Below are 17,214 nucleotides of genomic sequence, written 5' to 3'. Positions count from 1 at the left end.
AATTAAATCACAGGAACTAAGAAAATATCACACACACAAAAAAAATAGACACCGATATTTTTGGACAAATTTTCCTTAGAAAAAACATAGTGTGGATGCAAATGAGGGTTTTATTAGTCTTCAACAATTAAGGATTACATCAACTGCTTGCCTCTTACTGGCAAAGCTCTGGCAATATTTTTCCTTCATTTCTACTGGCCAAATCAAACTGGAAAAATCCTCTGCAAACAAACTCATCCCTCTCTATGTAATTCGCACTTTCTCCAACAACTGACACTGCACAATAGAAATGTGAACTAACTCTTCCTAAAGCTCACACTGCCTTTGAAAAATCAATTCAACAAATTTCTCTACCTCCAACAACCTCCAGAAACCTGTTAGAAAATCAGAAAGGAAAAAAGATTTTCTTTATATTGGTAATTACTTGTGATATTCTTATGTTTTCTTATGTTCGTCTTTTAACTTTAGTTCATCAAGCAATTACCAAAACAATAGCACAAAGATCACAAACACTAGATGTAGGGAGACAGCCAGGGCAAAACCCTTATCTAGGGAAAAACCCAGTCAACAACTATCCCTTAATAACTTCACAAGATAATCCAAGACTCTTAACCTAGACATAGACTTCCTCCACACCAAGTCAGTCATTTCTTCCTTCCGTAGATGATAACAACTTCAACTTAGTAGTAACAACGGGCAGCAACAACTTCAACCTACCTGTAGCAACTTCAACCCAGCAAAATTTCGATCCAGCAGTTAGCCCAACAACAACTTCGACCCAATAGTTAAATTCGATCTAGCAGCAACAACTTTGACCCATCAGTTAACTTCGATCCAGTAGTTGCACTTCAACCCTCTAGTAGAAGACCAAAAAATCCACACGTGTGAGAGAGAGATGACCCAAAAACATCAATCTTGATCTCTCGAGCACTTCTCCTTCTCTTCTTGGAATTTCGCACTTTTTCTGCCTCCTTCTCTTGTATATCGAACTTGTGAGTGAGATGTCTCCAAATGAATTCGATCTGCTTGTATATATAGGCTTCTAGTCAGGTCGAATTATCCAGTTTGAGGCCGACTTGGTGAGGAGGTGACAAATACCTTATTTGATTCAATAATAAATATTTGTACATGATTCAAAAGCCCAAGAAAGATCTCTTTAAATGGACAATGTCTCTAAATCCTAGAAGTCCTCAATGGGGAATTTGACCTAAAACATGATGACCCAAGCATGAAACCCATGCTTTAATAAGTCATAATAATAATATTAATAATTTATTTTTCATTCTTTCGATAGATACATTTCATTGTGACTCAAATACAATTTATGAAGACCGAACCTAGTTACATTCTTCAACACTTCCTCTTAACTAGGGAGGTATTCATACTTACATATACAAGTACATGGAAGATCTCAAAACATATGAACCATGAAGAGTTTAGGCACTTACCGTGCCACAGACTAGATTATTGACTAGGGCAATCTATTCGAGTGGGACTAAGATGGACTAAAGCTTGAAGCCAGTCTAGGTAAAGTGTTAACCATCAACCCAGGGATCTAGGTGCATATCCAAGGCCAGAGCTCCATGACCAATGCCACCCTCCCTCTTTGGGATCTAGACATCAACATATATGCCAACTGTATGTCCTCTCAAGCATTCTACAATGCCTCAACACATCAAATCTCTCTAACCTCAAGCATGCTTTTTCAAAAACTTTGAGAGATTTACCTGAACAGTCACAACCCCTTAATCAGTAACAACCTTTCAAATACTCATGAGTAAACACAAACCTTCGGGGTCTTCTGACTTCTTGATGCTACCTCACAATTCATCATAGTAGGACTTTGAGGCTTCCCAAACAAATCTTGACAAAGGTTTCCTCAATCATTCAACTTCCTTTCCTACTTCACATGCAGCAATTAAACCCTACTTTCCTTCTTTCAGCAGCACCTCAATATTCATTCTCCGATTTTCTTCTTCAAGGTATCCATCAGGACTATAATATGCCCTCCCTCTTAACTTGGGAGATATCCTTCTTAAGTTAAGGAGATCAACTTCTTTCTATGTCATCAGAGAATCTTTCATGGCTTCCATCCTTATTATCAGAGTCATCTAGATCATCATCGTTCATATAACTTTCTTCATCATGCGTATCAAACAACTTCACATCTGAACATCTTCAATATCTTGAACATTATGTACTTGCACAAATTAGATAGCAAGTACAACTAGATACATATAGAAGCATGAAGTTAACCATATAAGAATCATAGAAGCATTAGACTTTAGACATCAAATATCAAAACTTGGTTATGTTCATAATCAGCAAGAGACAACTTTTATACTTCGACTTATTTTGCTCAGGTTAGGTTATAACCCCTAGATCACATTAGTAACTCAATCAAGATATCAGTCTCATTATATCTAGGGCCTCAATATTTCTTCCAGATATATGACATATTATACTATAATATATTGCAAACCCTAGAAGAAATTCAAACAAGTACACTTAGAATGCATCTAACTTTAGAATTCATATGTTAGATTTCTACTAGAATTTAATGCAAACCCTAGATTCCATACATGAGACACTAAGTCTTAGATGTCAACAATCAAAACTAGTCATAACATAATCTAAGGTTTCAACGATATGACCAACTTCTACTAGTCTTTGTTGTAAACCCTAGATTTTATCATCATAATGGAAACAACATCACCATATCCTAGAATATCAAACTTCTACTAGGGCTTAAGTTACAAACCCTAGGACTTTATCAGCAATTTTGGTTAGCACATATATCTAGGATTTCATAATCATGCGCAAGCATATCACAACATATATAAGACAAATCCAAGACACAAATATCAATTCATTTAAAGTTAGACATATAATAATCTCGATTAGGTTAGGGTTTTGATCAGCCAGACAAAGATACACCTAGGGTTTAGGAGCTTACTTTTGATACATAAGAGTTTTACTCATAAACCATAATTTACCAAAACCTTAAGGTCTAGGAACACATTACCATCCAACCCTAAAGGACTAGGGTTTCCATAGCAATACTAAAACTCCAAACATGGCATTACCATCAAAACCCCAAACATCAAAAGAGTAGTATTTTTCTAGGTTTCATTAGTAACCCTAAGTAGACTAGGGTTTATCACATTAACATCGACATACCCTTAGGTTAGGGTTTTACAGAGAACCTATTAGGGTACCATAAACATAATGATTAATGAGGGTAGATTCAAACAAATGATTAATCTCCCAAACAAGAATCTGTATGATTCAAAAGTCCTAGACATAACACTTGTTAGTATTGTAAAGCAAATTCCTTAAAATGAATAAGTGTATCTTTATAACGAAGAGAAACCAAACTTATAGTCTAAGGGATACATTTGATTTTAAACAAACCTTATAGTACATCAATTCCAATGCTTTGTCTTGTAAGATCTTCTCCATGGCCCTTGAGCATATCAACAAACTTTTCCTAAACAAGGAAAATATAGAAGGAAATGTTATTAGCATCTAGTATAAACACATCTAGAAAAGAACGGGAAAAAAAAATATGCAGTTTAATACATGGAGTAAGATACTTATCTTTGGAAAATGGTGAGGGATCCCTCTTAATCCAATCTCAAGGGATACCTAAAACTTCAACAAAACAATTCAACAATGTTTTTCCAAAGAATGTTAAACCTATAAGTTCTAGAAATCAAAATCCAAAACAAATCAAAAACTTAGAGTAGAAGGATAGAGTCCCTAGCAAATAAGTCTTTGACTTCGGATTCTTCCTTCTTGTTCTTCTTTGGAGGTCCTTCATCAACAACATTTGCATATTCCCTTTCTCTCTTCTTGTATCTTGGATTTTCAGGACAATCGCTTTTATAGTGACCCATCTTGTGACAATTGTAGCATTCGCTTTTGGATGTGTATCTTCCTTCCATGCCCTTTAGACGTCTTGAATGATCCTTTGTTCTTGTGATGAGCAGAGTAGGCATTTGAAACTTTTTCTTCTTCATTCTCCTTGTTGCTTACTAGAGAAATTTTGACTTCTTCCTGACTCCATGCATTCCATAGTTGTTCGAATGTAGGAGTTTCCTTCCAGTTGTTGAGACCTAATGAGAAGGCACTCCACAATGTTAGTAAGCCTAGAAGTGTCATGATTACAATCTCTTTCTTCGGTACTATCTCATCAACTACCTAGAGTTCATCTCTTAATCTAGCTATTCTCACAAAAAAGGATGCCACAATGTCTTCCTTTGTCATCTTTATAGATCTTAGTTCATTTTTAAGGCTTGCTATTTGACGAAGATTCTTGATAGTGAATAATCTTGATAATGCCTCATACATCTCTTGAGCAGAGTCTGTGTTGGATATATAGGGGATGAGGTTATCCTTTATTCCATCCACCATTAGAGTCATGGCCAATATTTATGTTTCCCTAAATTTTAACTTTTTTGCATCACTTGACTCATTAGTAGGTTTCTTTACCTTTCCCTTGACTAGATCCAAAACATTATTCTTCTCGAGGATGAGGTCTATCTTCTTCTTCCATGTTATGTAGTTAGATGCTCCTTCTAGCTTGTTTTCTCCCTTCATTGAATTGGACATTGTCCTTGAAGATGATAGATTTGACTTCTTATATGTTCCTTTTGATGACCCTTATTCAAAGTTTTTTAAAACTCTTTATTCTTCTTTCAATAGATCTTAGATCAGATCTAAGACTTTTGTGATCCATAATGTAGATGTAAGTCTTTTTGTGATTAATCTGAAAGACTTATATTTAGATCTTAGATCTTTGAGCTTCCTTTTTCCTCTTTTATTCACCTTAGCTCTGAAACCATGTTAGAAAATCAGAAAGGCAGAAAGATTCTCTTTATATTGATAATTACTTTTGATATTCTTATGTTTTCTTATGTTCCTCTTTTAACTTCAGTTCATCAAGTAATTACCAAAACAATAGCACAAAGATCACAGACACCAGATGTACGCGGACAGCCAAGGAAAAACTCCTATCTAGGGGAAAACCCAATCGAAAACTCTTCCTTAATAACTTCACGAGATAATCCAAGATTCTTGACCTAGACACAGACTTTCTCCACACCAAGTCAACCCTTTCTTCCTTATGTTGTTGATTTGTGTAGCTTAAGAGGTACTCCAAGCCCTAGGGTTTAGGGTTTGGAGGACAAAGCACCACAAGGGTCACTTGTGGGCTTGGAACCCAAGCATGGGGTTTTGCACCCATCGGGATTTGGGTCAAAACTATAATGAATTTGAGCTTGAGAAAATTTGAGGTGATAGAGCTTGATGAATCGATCCCAATGCTCCAAAGATCACTCAAATCATAGCTCTAGAAATGAAGTTATGAATTTTTGAAGTTGGCAATTAATGTTTGGATAGTCAAGTCATGTAGGCTTGAGGAATTCTTCCAAAAGACATGTCTCTTCATCTAAATTCATGGAGCCCTTCTCTTTGGTATAAATAGAAGGTGATGTGAGGACATTTTCTGTTAGGTCCCTATACTACTAGTGTAACCCCTTATTGTTATTAGTACAACCCCCTTATTATATTGTTGTGCCCATGTAGTCCACATATTGTTATTATTTTGCCCTATAGAAGCCCATTATTGTTATTATTATGCCCTTACATTATTATTGTTATGTCGGCTCTGATTATATTATGACCCCTTAAACTCCTATATATAGAAAGGAAGTCTTTTCATTTGTATCATCCAAGAATTGTTCATTTGTGTAATGTAAAGGAGGTTGCCCCTCGAAAAGGCTTGTTTCTAAGGCGTTGATCTATCTTTTCTATCTTTTTGTGAGCTGGTTTCATAACATTTGGTATCAGAGCTTTGGATTCTAGGGTTTTGTTGCTCCAAACAGGTCATCGTGGAACTTTCATTATAAAAAAATTTCTACGACATTTCAGAAGCAAAAAAAAAAAACCATTTCAGAAGAAATCGCGTTGAACCTCGTGACCGAATTTCATATCTTGTCTCGCTATCTTTTTGGAGATATGATCCGAGGAAGTTAGGGTTTTTGCAAGCTCCATAATTTCATCTAAAATAGGTCATTGTGGAATGTTCGCTACTTTCTCTACAAAGTTTTAGAAGCTAACAAAAAAAACCCATTTGAGAAGAAATCGGTCTGAACCTCAGCGCTGAATTTCAGATCTTGTCTCACTATATTTTCCGAGATATAATTTGAGGAATTTAGGGCTTTTGCAGACCCCTGAATTACATTCCAAACGGGTCAGCTTGGGAAAATCGTGATAACTTTCACTCGGAGCATCAAATTAAATTTTCGTAAGAAGTTACAGAAAGAGGGCTTCCTATAGTTTTTGGTATATCAATTTCAGGTACTAAGGTCGAAACAGTGAGACGTGGCACGTCGTACAATTTCGATCTACTGAACTAGTCTATAATCAGGTCTCCGTGGGAGATTTGGCATAACTCTTTCTTGGATAATCAAATTCTAATCAGACTTGCAGGTTTAGAAAGAGAACTCAAAGAGCTACCATAGGAAGAAACTTCAAAACTCGGAGATATGAAATTCCAGAGTTACAGTCGTTTCAAGATCAAGCTCCTAAAATCAAGAAAAATAGAGATGAGGAAGTTTGATGGCAAGGATCCGATAAATTGGATACTACAGATGGAGAAATATTTTGATCTACATGGTGTACCACAGTTACAAAAGGGTATGTATTGCATCTTCATATTTAGAACAAGATCAATTTTTATGGTATAAAGGGCTTTGTTCTCGTAAACCACTTGTTATGTGGTCAATTTTCACGGAGGAAATTATAGCACATTATGAGGATACAAAGAGCAACACCTTCTTTAGAGCAACACCACAACAACCCCGGTTGGAAGCTCGGGGATGGGGGAGCTCAACTGCTGTTTAAAGGCCCGGATATCGTTGGAAGGCCCGGACGGATAGCATAAATATCTTCCCGAACCTAATTTTCACCCGGTAAGTAAGTTGAGTAAGTAGAGGTACGAGGTACGTTAAGTGACTCGCCCGACCTAATAAGGGCGAGGAGTCGTTCGTGAAACACTTCGTTTCAAGTCATAGGGCGAGGCATAATGACATATGCCCATAGCAAGAAGAATGACTGCTATAATGAATGACGTAATTACATATGCCCATATATGCATTGTCTGCTAAACCGTAATGACATATATAATGAATGAATGCATAATGACATATATAGTCGTTTTCGGGTGGTATTGAGTTATGTCGTAATGACATATATAATACCAACATGCAGAGGACCTTCTCAGAGAGGGGGGACGGGACGGGAAGAAAGAGAGAAATGGCAGAATCAGTGAATTAGAAGAAAAAAGAGCAAAAGGGCTTTCTTACAAAGTGGAAGGAAAAATTATGGCAACAAGGAAGTCTACCCCACAACTATAAAGATGGAAGTGTTGTTTCTCCTAGCCTTCCACAACCTACAAGGATTACACCACAATAATTGGAAGAAAAAATAGAAAAGGGGCTTTGTTAAAATTGTGATAAAAAATACATTAAAGGTCATAAGTGTGCTGAGAAGAAATTATTTTACATTGATTGTGGAGAGGAGGAAGAAAAAGATCAAGAAACGTCAAAAGAAGAGTATATACACCAGGAACCAACCCTAGAGAAAGAAGAAATGAATCCGACCACATCTTGTAAAGCATTGGAAATAATTACTACTCCTCAAACTCTTAAGATAGAAGGACATATCAAGAAGAAAAAGGTTCAAGAAGTGAAATACCACATCAAGAAAGAAGAAATGACTCCGACCATATCTTGTAATGCAATGGCCAGAATTACCACTCCTCAAACTATCAAGATAGAAGGACATATCAAGAAGAAAAATGTTCAAGAAGTGAAAGATCACATAAAGCATCAAGAAATGAATCCGACCATATCTTGTAATACACTGGAAGAAATTACCACTCCTCAAACTCTCAATATAGAAGGACATATCAAGAAGAAAAAGATTCAAACAATGAAAGATCACATCGAGCATCAACAAGTTCTCCAACTTTTAAAGGATAACGCCACTGGTGCAGAATCGAATGAAACAATAGGCAGATCAACATCGCAATGAAAGAAGTTTTGATGTAGGCGATTGGGTATTTTTATGGTTACATACATACAAACAAATGTTTGTCAAGAAAGTTGTTTATGAGAAGGAAATGTTGGCAATACTACACGCACTTAAGAAATGGCGGCCTTACCTAATGGGAAGACACTTCAAGGTAAAAACAGATCATGATAGTAGTAAATACTTTTTAGAACAAAGATTATCCTCTGAAGAGCAACAAAAATGGGTCACAAAGATGTTGTTGGGTTATGACTTTGAAATCATCTACAGAAAAGCAAAGCAAAATGTTGTGGCAGATGCACTCTCAAGAAAGGATGAGGATGTGGAAGCATTGTTGTGTGCCATTTCTATTATCCAACCAGATTGGATAAACGAAACAAGGTATGAATGGAAGAAGGACGAAGAAGTGTGGCCACTCATTCAAAAGTTGCAGAAGATCCCAATGCAAACAATATTGCCAGAACTTGACGAGGAAGGAAAAATCATATTGGAGCCTAGAGCAGTCACAGAAACAAGAACCCGACAGCTACAAAATCGATCAATTTCAGAGTATCTTATCAAGTGCAAGAACTTACCTGCTGAAGATTCCACATGGGAGGACAAGAATTTTATACAAGTGCATCAAGAACTACTCAAGCGTTGAGGACAACACTTTTTAAAGGAAAGGGGCATGTTAGGTTCCTATACTACTAGTGTAACCCCTTATTGTTATTAGTACAACCTCCTTATTAAATTGTTGTGCCCATGTAGTCCACATTATTATTATTGTGCCCCATAGTAGCCCACTATTGTTATTATTATGCCCTTACATTATTATTGTTATGTCGACTCTGATTATATTATGACCCCTTAGACTCCTATATATAGAAAGGGAGTCTTTTCATTTGTATCATCCAAGAATTGTTCATTTGTGTAATGTAAAGGAGGTTTCCCCCTCAAAGAGGCTTGTTTCTAAGGCGTTGATCTATCTTTTCTATCTTTTTGTGAGCTGGTTTCATAACATTTTCCTCATCCAAATGTGCATCTATCTCCAGTAAACACATTTGAGGCAACGAAGTTATGGAGGACTAGGCGTGGAGAAGATAGGGTTGGTTTGGCATCATTTTTTCTCTGTTACAGGTCCGAGTTCATCTTAGGTGGAGGCCGCAGACTTAAGTTGGCTTTGAGTGTTGTTTTAAGTGCGAATTGGTGAGGTTTATCTCTCCTTGCTAGGCTGCAGCCCTAGCTGTCAATTTTGAGTAGGTCGTAGGCCTGAAATGCTCCGTTCAAGAGGGCTAACGTTGTTGTTGTGAGTACAGTCAACCACAGAGGAAACAAGGAAGAAATATGGGCTTGTTTGAGGGTTGGTTCAAGCCCTATCCTACAACGAGTTGGACAACAAAGGTATGGAGGGAAGTCACATTTAATAAGAGGTTGTTTGGGCATGTTTGGTAGGGTTGTTGTAGACTGACAAGTGCCCTAACTAGGAGCAGCCAAGGCAGCAGATGTTACAACACTTCAGAAGAGGTATGCCAAGGATGTAATGTGTTTTGGGTGAGTAGATGTTAGTTGGATCGTGTTCTAGTGTGGACAGAATTATTGCAGCCTATAAGTGCCATGTATTCAGGTCAAGGTGGGTAGTTGGAGACCTTAATTAAAAGCAGAACTTATAGTGAAGGATTGGGTACCATTGATCTGATTGGAGGGTAGTGTGTTGGCTACCCAAAGTAGCCCTAGTGTAGCAGACAATAAGGACGTTATTGGTACGTGATTGGGTGAAGTTTGCAACCTAAAGAGTATCTATTTGATGGACGAAAGAGGCTACTAGAAGGCAGATTGGAGCTCAGGAATTAGGCCTACCCAGAGAGCAGATTGGATCAACCTGTGTACACTCTACAGAAGTGACTTGCAGTAGTGTTAGAGGGCAACCCTCCTGGAGTCTCAATGTGTACTGGCCTTGATGGACTAAGGCACTACTAGTGAGTAGTATGGAAGTGAAGGACCGACGGGACAAGATACGACATCGAAGTTGAATCAAATTTTGTCACTGTATCTTGTATACCATAGACTATTGTATTATTCATAATTGGTTTAACATAACGAAGATTGGTGATTGTACAATTTTGTTAAAAAGTGTGTATATATGTGCATATGTGATTTACGGCTTTATATTTCCGCTGTGCAAAGTAGTTTATGGTTGAGATTCTTGGTTTGATAGCATCAATGATTTTAAAACTCTAACCTAGACCCAAGTTTGTGGAAATTCAACATAGATGATAACAACTTCGATTTAGCAGCAACAACTTCGATGTAATATCCCCAATTTTGATTTTTCATTTAATAGGATTAACGGAGTTTATTGGGGAAGTGTTAAGCCTAACACAATTTTGTAATATTGACATTGGAGACATTTTCGGTACGTGGGACTTAGGAGAAATCCAAAATTCCAACCTTAGTGGAATGTGGGGGCCACCCCTCATGGAATACACACCCGTTGGAGGAAATGTCAATTGTGTGGGAAGGGGACCGAAATAGTTGGCTAAGGGGCCCACCAGGAAAAAGGAGGCAATAATAATAAATAGGTGGTTGAAAGCAGAACAGAGGACTTTTGATAATTTGTCATTTTACACATTATTGCTCACGTTGTTTAGCTTAGTCACAGGTGTTGTTTAGCACCAGAGGTTTCCAAGGGGAAATCTCACCTTCTTCTTTGGTGGACCATGAGTGCCACCCTAGGGAGGCAAATTATACTCTTCTTTGGTAGTTAGGAAGATGCCACGTAGTAGAACGGATACCTGGCACCAGTGGGACACGGAGAAAGGGGCTTCGCAGGGCTTGGAGAGGTATTGGGCCGGGATCCATTTTATAGCTAACAGGGGTAACTTGTCTTTTTGATAATGGTTATTTTCCTGTCCTAACTAACTGGTCAAATCTAGCCATTATCAGAATATAGTTGTTGGAGGTCTGCTCTATCTATTTAATTCGCTTTGCCTTATCTGTTCATTCAACTTGTCTTGACGATGAACCACACTGGGTGGTTCGAAACGCATCGACAAATGAAATATCATGTGATTTACGCCAAAGGATCTCTCATAAACTTGATATGGATCACAGAAGCCGCAATACACAAATTGATTTGTTGTTGTTGGGTTGTTGCTTTTCTCAGTAGAACGTATTGTGTGGTTGGGCCTGCAACTTTTTCCCCAGGACTACACAGAGGGTGGTGGAGCTATTTGTGGGGAGGCTCGGTGAGTGGGATTGGGGAGCAGGAATTGTTTGGGATTTGATTGGAGGGGAATTGGAGGATATTTCTTAGCCTTCGAGGAGCAGAAAACGCTCCCATTATCACAGATGACATTTTCCAGCAGCAAAAGATGGCCAAGCACTTTGGGGTCAATTTTGGAGCTTCAAAAATAGGGAAAACCCTTTCTGGGATTTTCTGGGTTTATTGAAGAGAGGCCAAGATTAATTTGGCAGAATTTTTGGGGCAAATTTGAAGGGTCAAACAGGGGTCCCAACTCAGCCAGCAGCTAGAGGAGCTAAGGAAAATTGGGATGAAATTCTGAGGTCAACATTTGGCCAATTCCTTCATGGGTTTTTGTGGGTTATTGGAGGAGAGCCTGGAGTTAATTTCCGGGATTTGTCTGAGCACCGGAGGAGGCCCTAGTAGCCATTTCTTTCCATCCAGCAGTGCAGATTTCAAGGGCAACACAGAGCATAGAGGAGAAGTCACTTCCCATCATCCGAGCACCTTGTTTTCTCACTTCGGATTTGTCTAATTTGCCTTTTGCAAGCCCAGGGGCACTTGTTCTTGCCTATTGTACTTCTACCATGAAATATAATAAAATGGCTCAGCTTTTTTGGGGATAAATTTTTAATGTGTTGTTATTTTGCAGTATTTTGATCTTTGGTTGCATTTAAGAAATTTATGGTTGTTATCACTTAATATTTCCATTAAGAATATTACAGTGGTATCAGAGCCATGATCTTGGCCAGTTGTGGGGCAGCCAACTAGTTTAGGGAAGATTTGTGCATGTATACATAGTGACGAGTTTAACCATAAACGTCCCATGGCTCAAGGGGGATTTAATATGTGCGAATTCTTGACCCAATTGATGAAGGTGTCGGACCAGATCTATCATCTTCCTTACAAAAGAGACACTAGAGTTCCACAGGTCGTGGGGGTGCAGCCATCTACACAGGATTGTGCGGAGCAAGTAGATACACCCAGTAATGACGCAAAGGTCACCCGTGTTGGAGACTTCCTTGATCGTACTGGTTGACATCTTCGTGGAGAGAGTGGAGCATACCTCAGTACTGTCATCTGTTGAGGTGGTGACTAGGGTTGTGTATGAGGTTGTGGGTGACAGCAGCACACAGCAGAATGGTGAGGTGCCAAGAGATGTATCCACCCTTGATGAGGTGTCAGGAGGTACAGAGGTATTGGATGATGGGCGCACACAGCTAAGTCATCAATTTAAGGTTAGCCTTCTAGCATTAAAAAGGAAGGCCATATTAGTAAGAGAGCCTATTCTGTTATAGAACGAGGAGCTGGAGGGCATGAGAGTGGTTTGTGCCGATTCAACAACCCAATTGGCTCATATTGGGGGACGGTTGGATTCCTTAATAGTACAATTAGAAGGCACATTGGAGAGTCAGAGGAGCCCTCTTTAGGCATACATAGACGGGGTTAGCAACATTGTTGGGTCACCTTTGCCCATTGGAGAGAGAGAGAGACGGAGCTACCTAGTCAGATCTCATGTGTTGACCTGGATAACAGGATGAGACGATCAAAGTTGCATAGGGTGCATCATCCGCATGTTGGGGTTGTTTTATGTGCGGGAGTTCGTGCATTCGATCCCTCTCTTGGGGTTAGATGGCGAGAGATTCTGAGTCGGTACCCAATGGAGTGGGCTATGGAGATGGTGGTGGACCTGGATGTAGCTCACCAAGAGCTTCTAGGCACTAGGGATATCGAAAGCCCATACTGGTATTGGGATATAGGTGGGACTACCTACCATTTCCCAGGTATGTCGGTTGATTACGACCTAGATGTTACAATTGACCTAGCAGTTGAACATGCACATTCGCTAGGGGAGTTTCGTTCAACACCAATGGCCAACCAGTTTATGGACAGACTCCTTGGGTTGTCTTGGTATGACGATTGTACACGGGATCACAGGGTGATCAACATACTCTGGCAGGAGTTTGTTGGAGGAGGTGGTATTGGCAAGCCACCAAACGGTGCCTTCTATGGAGCTAGGGATTCTTCACATTTGTGTGGGGCATAGAGGACACAAAGCAGTGGTAGGATCACTATTGACACATAGGGAGATTCACTTCTTGGATCCCTCAAGGAGGATTTGGAGTGGAGATCCATTCATCAGCGAGTATAGTGATGCGACAGTGGAGGTGATGATACCAATTGGGTGTGGGCCAATAGGTAGAGACATAGCTCTAGGCCATCACATCCAGGGATGTGTGGGAGCATCTAGCGTTGAGCCGTAGTCTACAGGTGGACATGGAGATGCATTGTCGTGTGAAGTAGCATGTTGGATTGTGTTGTGGAGTAGGAGTGTCCTACATCACATTGAGTACACGCCAGTGACTGGTGCCTTGACACAGACAGGGCACAAGACCATACAGGGTAGTATAGCAGTAGCTGAGGATATCCTATGGTGTACAGGGACAGGTTGCGGCATACAGTGGCATGTCGAGGAGTCTGGTAGTACTTGGTGCTATGCAGTAGCATATGGTGCAGCACGACAAGCCCTTGAAGTGTTGCCTCCAATGACACTTGTGGACAAGGACATTAGGTGTACCATTAGGTGCAACTCACCCGGGATTAACGAGGACGCGCTTGAGCTTCTGAGGACGCGCTTGAGCTCCTGAGGACGCGCTTGAGCTCCTAAGGACGCCATGTTCAGTAGAGACGGGTCTTTGACTAGTTTATCAATAGATCTGAGGCAGAGAGAGGGGCATCCATAGGGTTATTCTTCAGTACCCCTCATACCCTCAGGGACTTACCCACCCATGACTCTCCAGTTGAGATGTTTGATGGATGCACAGGTTGACAAATACAGGCTTAGGGACATCATGGTTTATTTCTGAGGTAGCATATGTTCCACTCCTAGGCTCGCACGTGGGGAGTCGATTGTGAGGGAACTGCATGATGCACTTCTGGCAAGACAGGTTGTCACAGGAGCCTGAGGGATGGTGGATAGTAGACTTCGTCTACAAGAGGGCACCCAAACTCCGAGCAATATCTAGGTGTATCATCAGGAGTTGGGATAGCATATTTCACTGCGTGTTCTGGCAAGAGTAGGGCAGGTTGGCATGTGTGGGACAAACTCCTGATAATTGGGGTCCACCCATGGGATACATATAGAAGTCAAATATGAGGGCCAGATGGGTTCAAGCAGGTAGCAGCGCTACGCAACGACATCCCGTGAGGAGTGGGAGTTATGAGCTCCCAGTATGGTTGGGGGATCCATGGATTCGGTTGGCGTGTGGATGACTCCACTTTATGACGAGCAGGGTCATGGCAGAGCGTGATCCAGTTCACGTTTGATTTGACATAAGGGGGATCATTGAGACCTCCACTGCATGGCAAGGCAGACTTATCCTGTTGTTGCTCAAGGTCGAGATTGGCAGTGGAGGGGTAGATATTGGCATCATGGAGATGCCCGAGCAGGATGAGCTTGGCCTTCACCGATTTTTCACCACTAGGCCCCAAGAGAGGAGGATACAGTGTGCGTGTTGGGGAGTATGTCATAGTCAAAGTAGCGCAACATCAGCATGGTAGCACCACTCTAAGAATGCGGGACCTGAGTATTAAAACTCTTCACAGCTCAATAACCTTTAGGGATGAGCTGGCTACTATAGATGAAGATCATGCAAATCTTCCATTGGGCTTTAGCGAGTCACTGATGGAGTCAGGGACTTCATTGGTATGGAAGATTGGTCAGCAGGATGATATTAGGATAAGCTCACGTGAGCGAGATGTTATCTCTACAAGGATTGGATGGTATCTTCGAGAGTATACTCTTGGAGTGCATGGGATGGCCTATGTCGTAGGACAACTTCACAAGGAGTTGGGCATAGTGCCACATTATCATGATCCCCTACTCATTGATGGTATGTAGGGGACTTATGGTACTTATATCGAAAAGGATAGTGAGTAGAGCAAGGGGAGCTTCAAGTTGGACAATATGGCTTGGGATCCTGGTATTGAGGGATTCATTCATGTCAAGACAGTGCAGAGGTCAAGGAAGATTCAGTGGCACATCTAGGAGCCTGGCACATTTTGTAGTGACAATGGGGGAGCAACAACTAGAGAGGATTCTTGTTTAGGCATTGCTTGACAAGAAATTTTTGGAGGGGAGGACTGTAATATCCCCAAAAAAAATTCATTTAATAAGATTAATGAAGTTTATTGGGGAAGTGTTAAGCCTAGCACACTTTTGTAATCTAGGCATTGGAGACATTTGGATACGTGGGACTTAGGAGAAATCCAAAATTCCAACCTTAGTGGAATGTGGGGGCCACCCCTCATGGAATACGCACCCCTTGGAGGAAAAGTCAATTGTGTCGGAAGGGGTTTGAAATAGTTGGCTAAGGGACCCACAAGGAAAAAGGAGGCAACAATTATAAATAGGGGGTTGAAGGCAACATAGAGGACTTTTGATAATTTTTCATTTTACACATTGTTGCTCACGTTGTTTAGCTGAGTCACAAGTGTTGTTTAGCACCAAAGGTTTCCAAGGGGAAATCTCACCCTCTTCTTCGGTGGACCACGAGTGCCACCCTAGGGAGGCAAATTCTACTCTTCTTTGGTAGTTGGGAGGATACCACGTAGTAGCACGAATTCCTGGCACCAATGAAATGCAGAGAAAGGGGCTACGTAGGGCTTGGAGAGGTATTGGGCCGGAGAGAAGACATTTGTTGTTATTGGGTTGTTTCATACAAATACTTGCCAGAAGGAGGGAATTTCAAGGAGTAGAGGTGTTTTTCTCAGCAGAACTAATTGGTGATGTTGGCCCTGCATCTTTTTCCCCAAGATTGCACAGAGGCTGGTGGATCTATTTGTGGGGAGGCTCGATGAGTGGGATTAAGGCGTTGGAATTGTTTGGGATTTGATTGGAGGAGAATTGGAGGAGAGTTCTTAGCCTTTGAGCAGCAGAAAACACTCCCACTATCACAGATGACATTTTCCAACAGCAGAAAAGGGTCCAATTTCTCCAAATGAATTTGAATTGCTTGTATATATAAGCTTGTGGTGAGGTTGAATTATGCAGTTTAAGGCCGACTTGGTGTGGCAGTGACAAATACCTTATTTGACTCAATAATAAATATTTTTACATGATTCAAAAGCCCAAAAAGGGTCTTTAAATGGAAAATGACTCTAATGAATCAGTGTAAATCCTAGAAGTCCTCAATGGGGGCTTTGACCTAAAACATGATGACCCAAGCATGAAACCCATGCTTTAATAAGTCATAACAATAATAATAATAATAATAATAAACTCTTTTTCATTATTTTGATAAATACATTTCATTGTGACTCAAATACAATTTATGAAGGCCGAACCTAGTTACATTCTTCAATTGATCTGGTAGTTGGGCAATAAAATCAAGCCTCTGGCAACTCGCACTGGATAAATTAGCGATTCGCACTGGCTCATTTGGCCTCCCTCTTGCCGAATAATTTGGCCTCCTTTCTCTCGGAAAACTGGAATCTCTATGAAGAATTTTTCTACAAATTCTTTCCTCAATTTCTCTTGTTGAAACCCCATTGTTGGTGTCTCCCACACTATCATTGTGCCCTTGCTATCACTGCAATTCTACTCGTTCAAATGTGTTCTCCAAATGCCCATCAATCTCCTCTTCTAATCTCTTGTTGAGTAATTAACTCCCACGATCTAACTCCAAGATCATCTTGACTTCATTTAATCACTTTTCTAGAAGTCACTAGAGAAAAATCAATGTCTCAATTAATCACCAATTGATTAACCATTGTTCTTAAGTTAGACTAGGGAAAATAATTAAACTAGCTAATTAAATCTAATTAAGACATTTTACTTAGAAACTTTTTTTGGGTATTAAAGATAATTAATCCATCAGTGTTTCTAGCCTCAT

This window comes from Pinus tabuliformis, chromosome 6 (genome assembly GCF_031772625.1).
Source record: "Pinus tabuliformis cultivar Carrire ecotype Pingquan chromosome 6, CPIR1, whole genome shotgun sequence".
Taxonomy (NCBI): domain Eukaryota; kingdom Viridiplantae; phylum Streptophyta; class Pinopsida; order Pinales; family Pinaceae; genus Pinus; species Pinus tabuliformis.
This window is presented reverse-complemented; position numbering follows the sequence as displayed.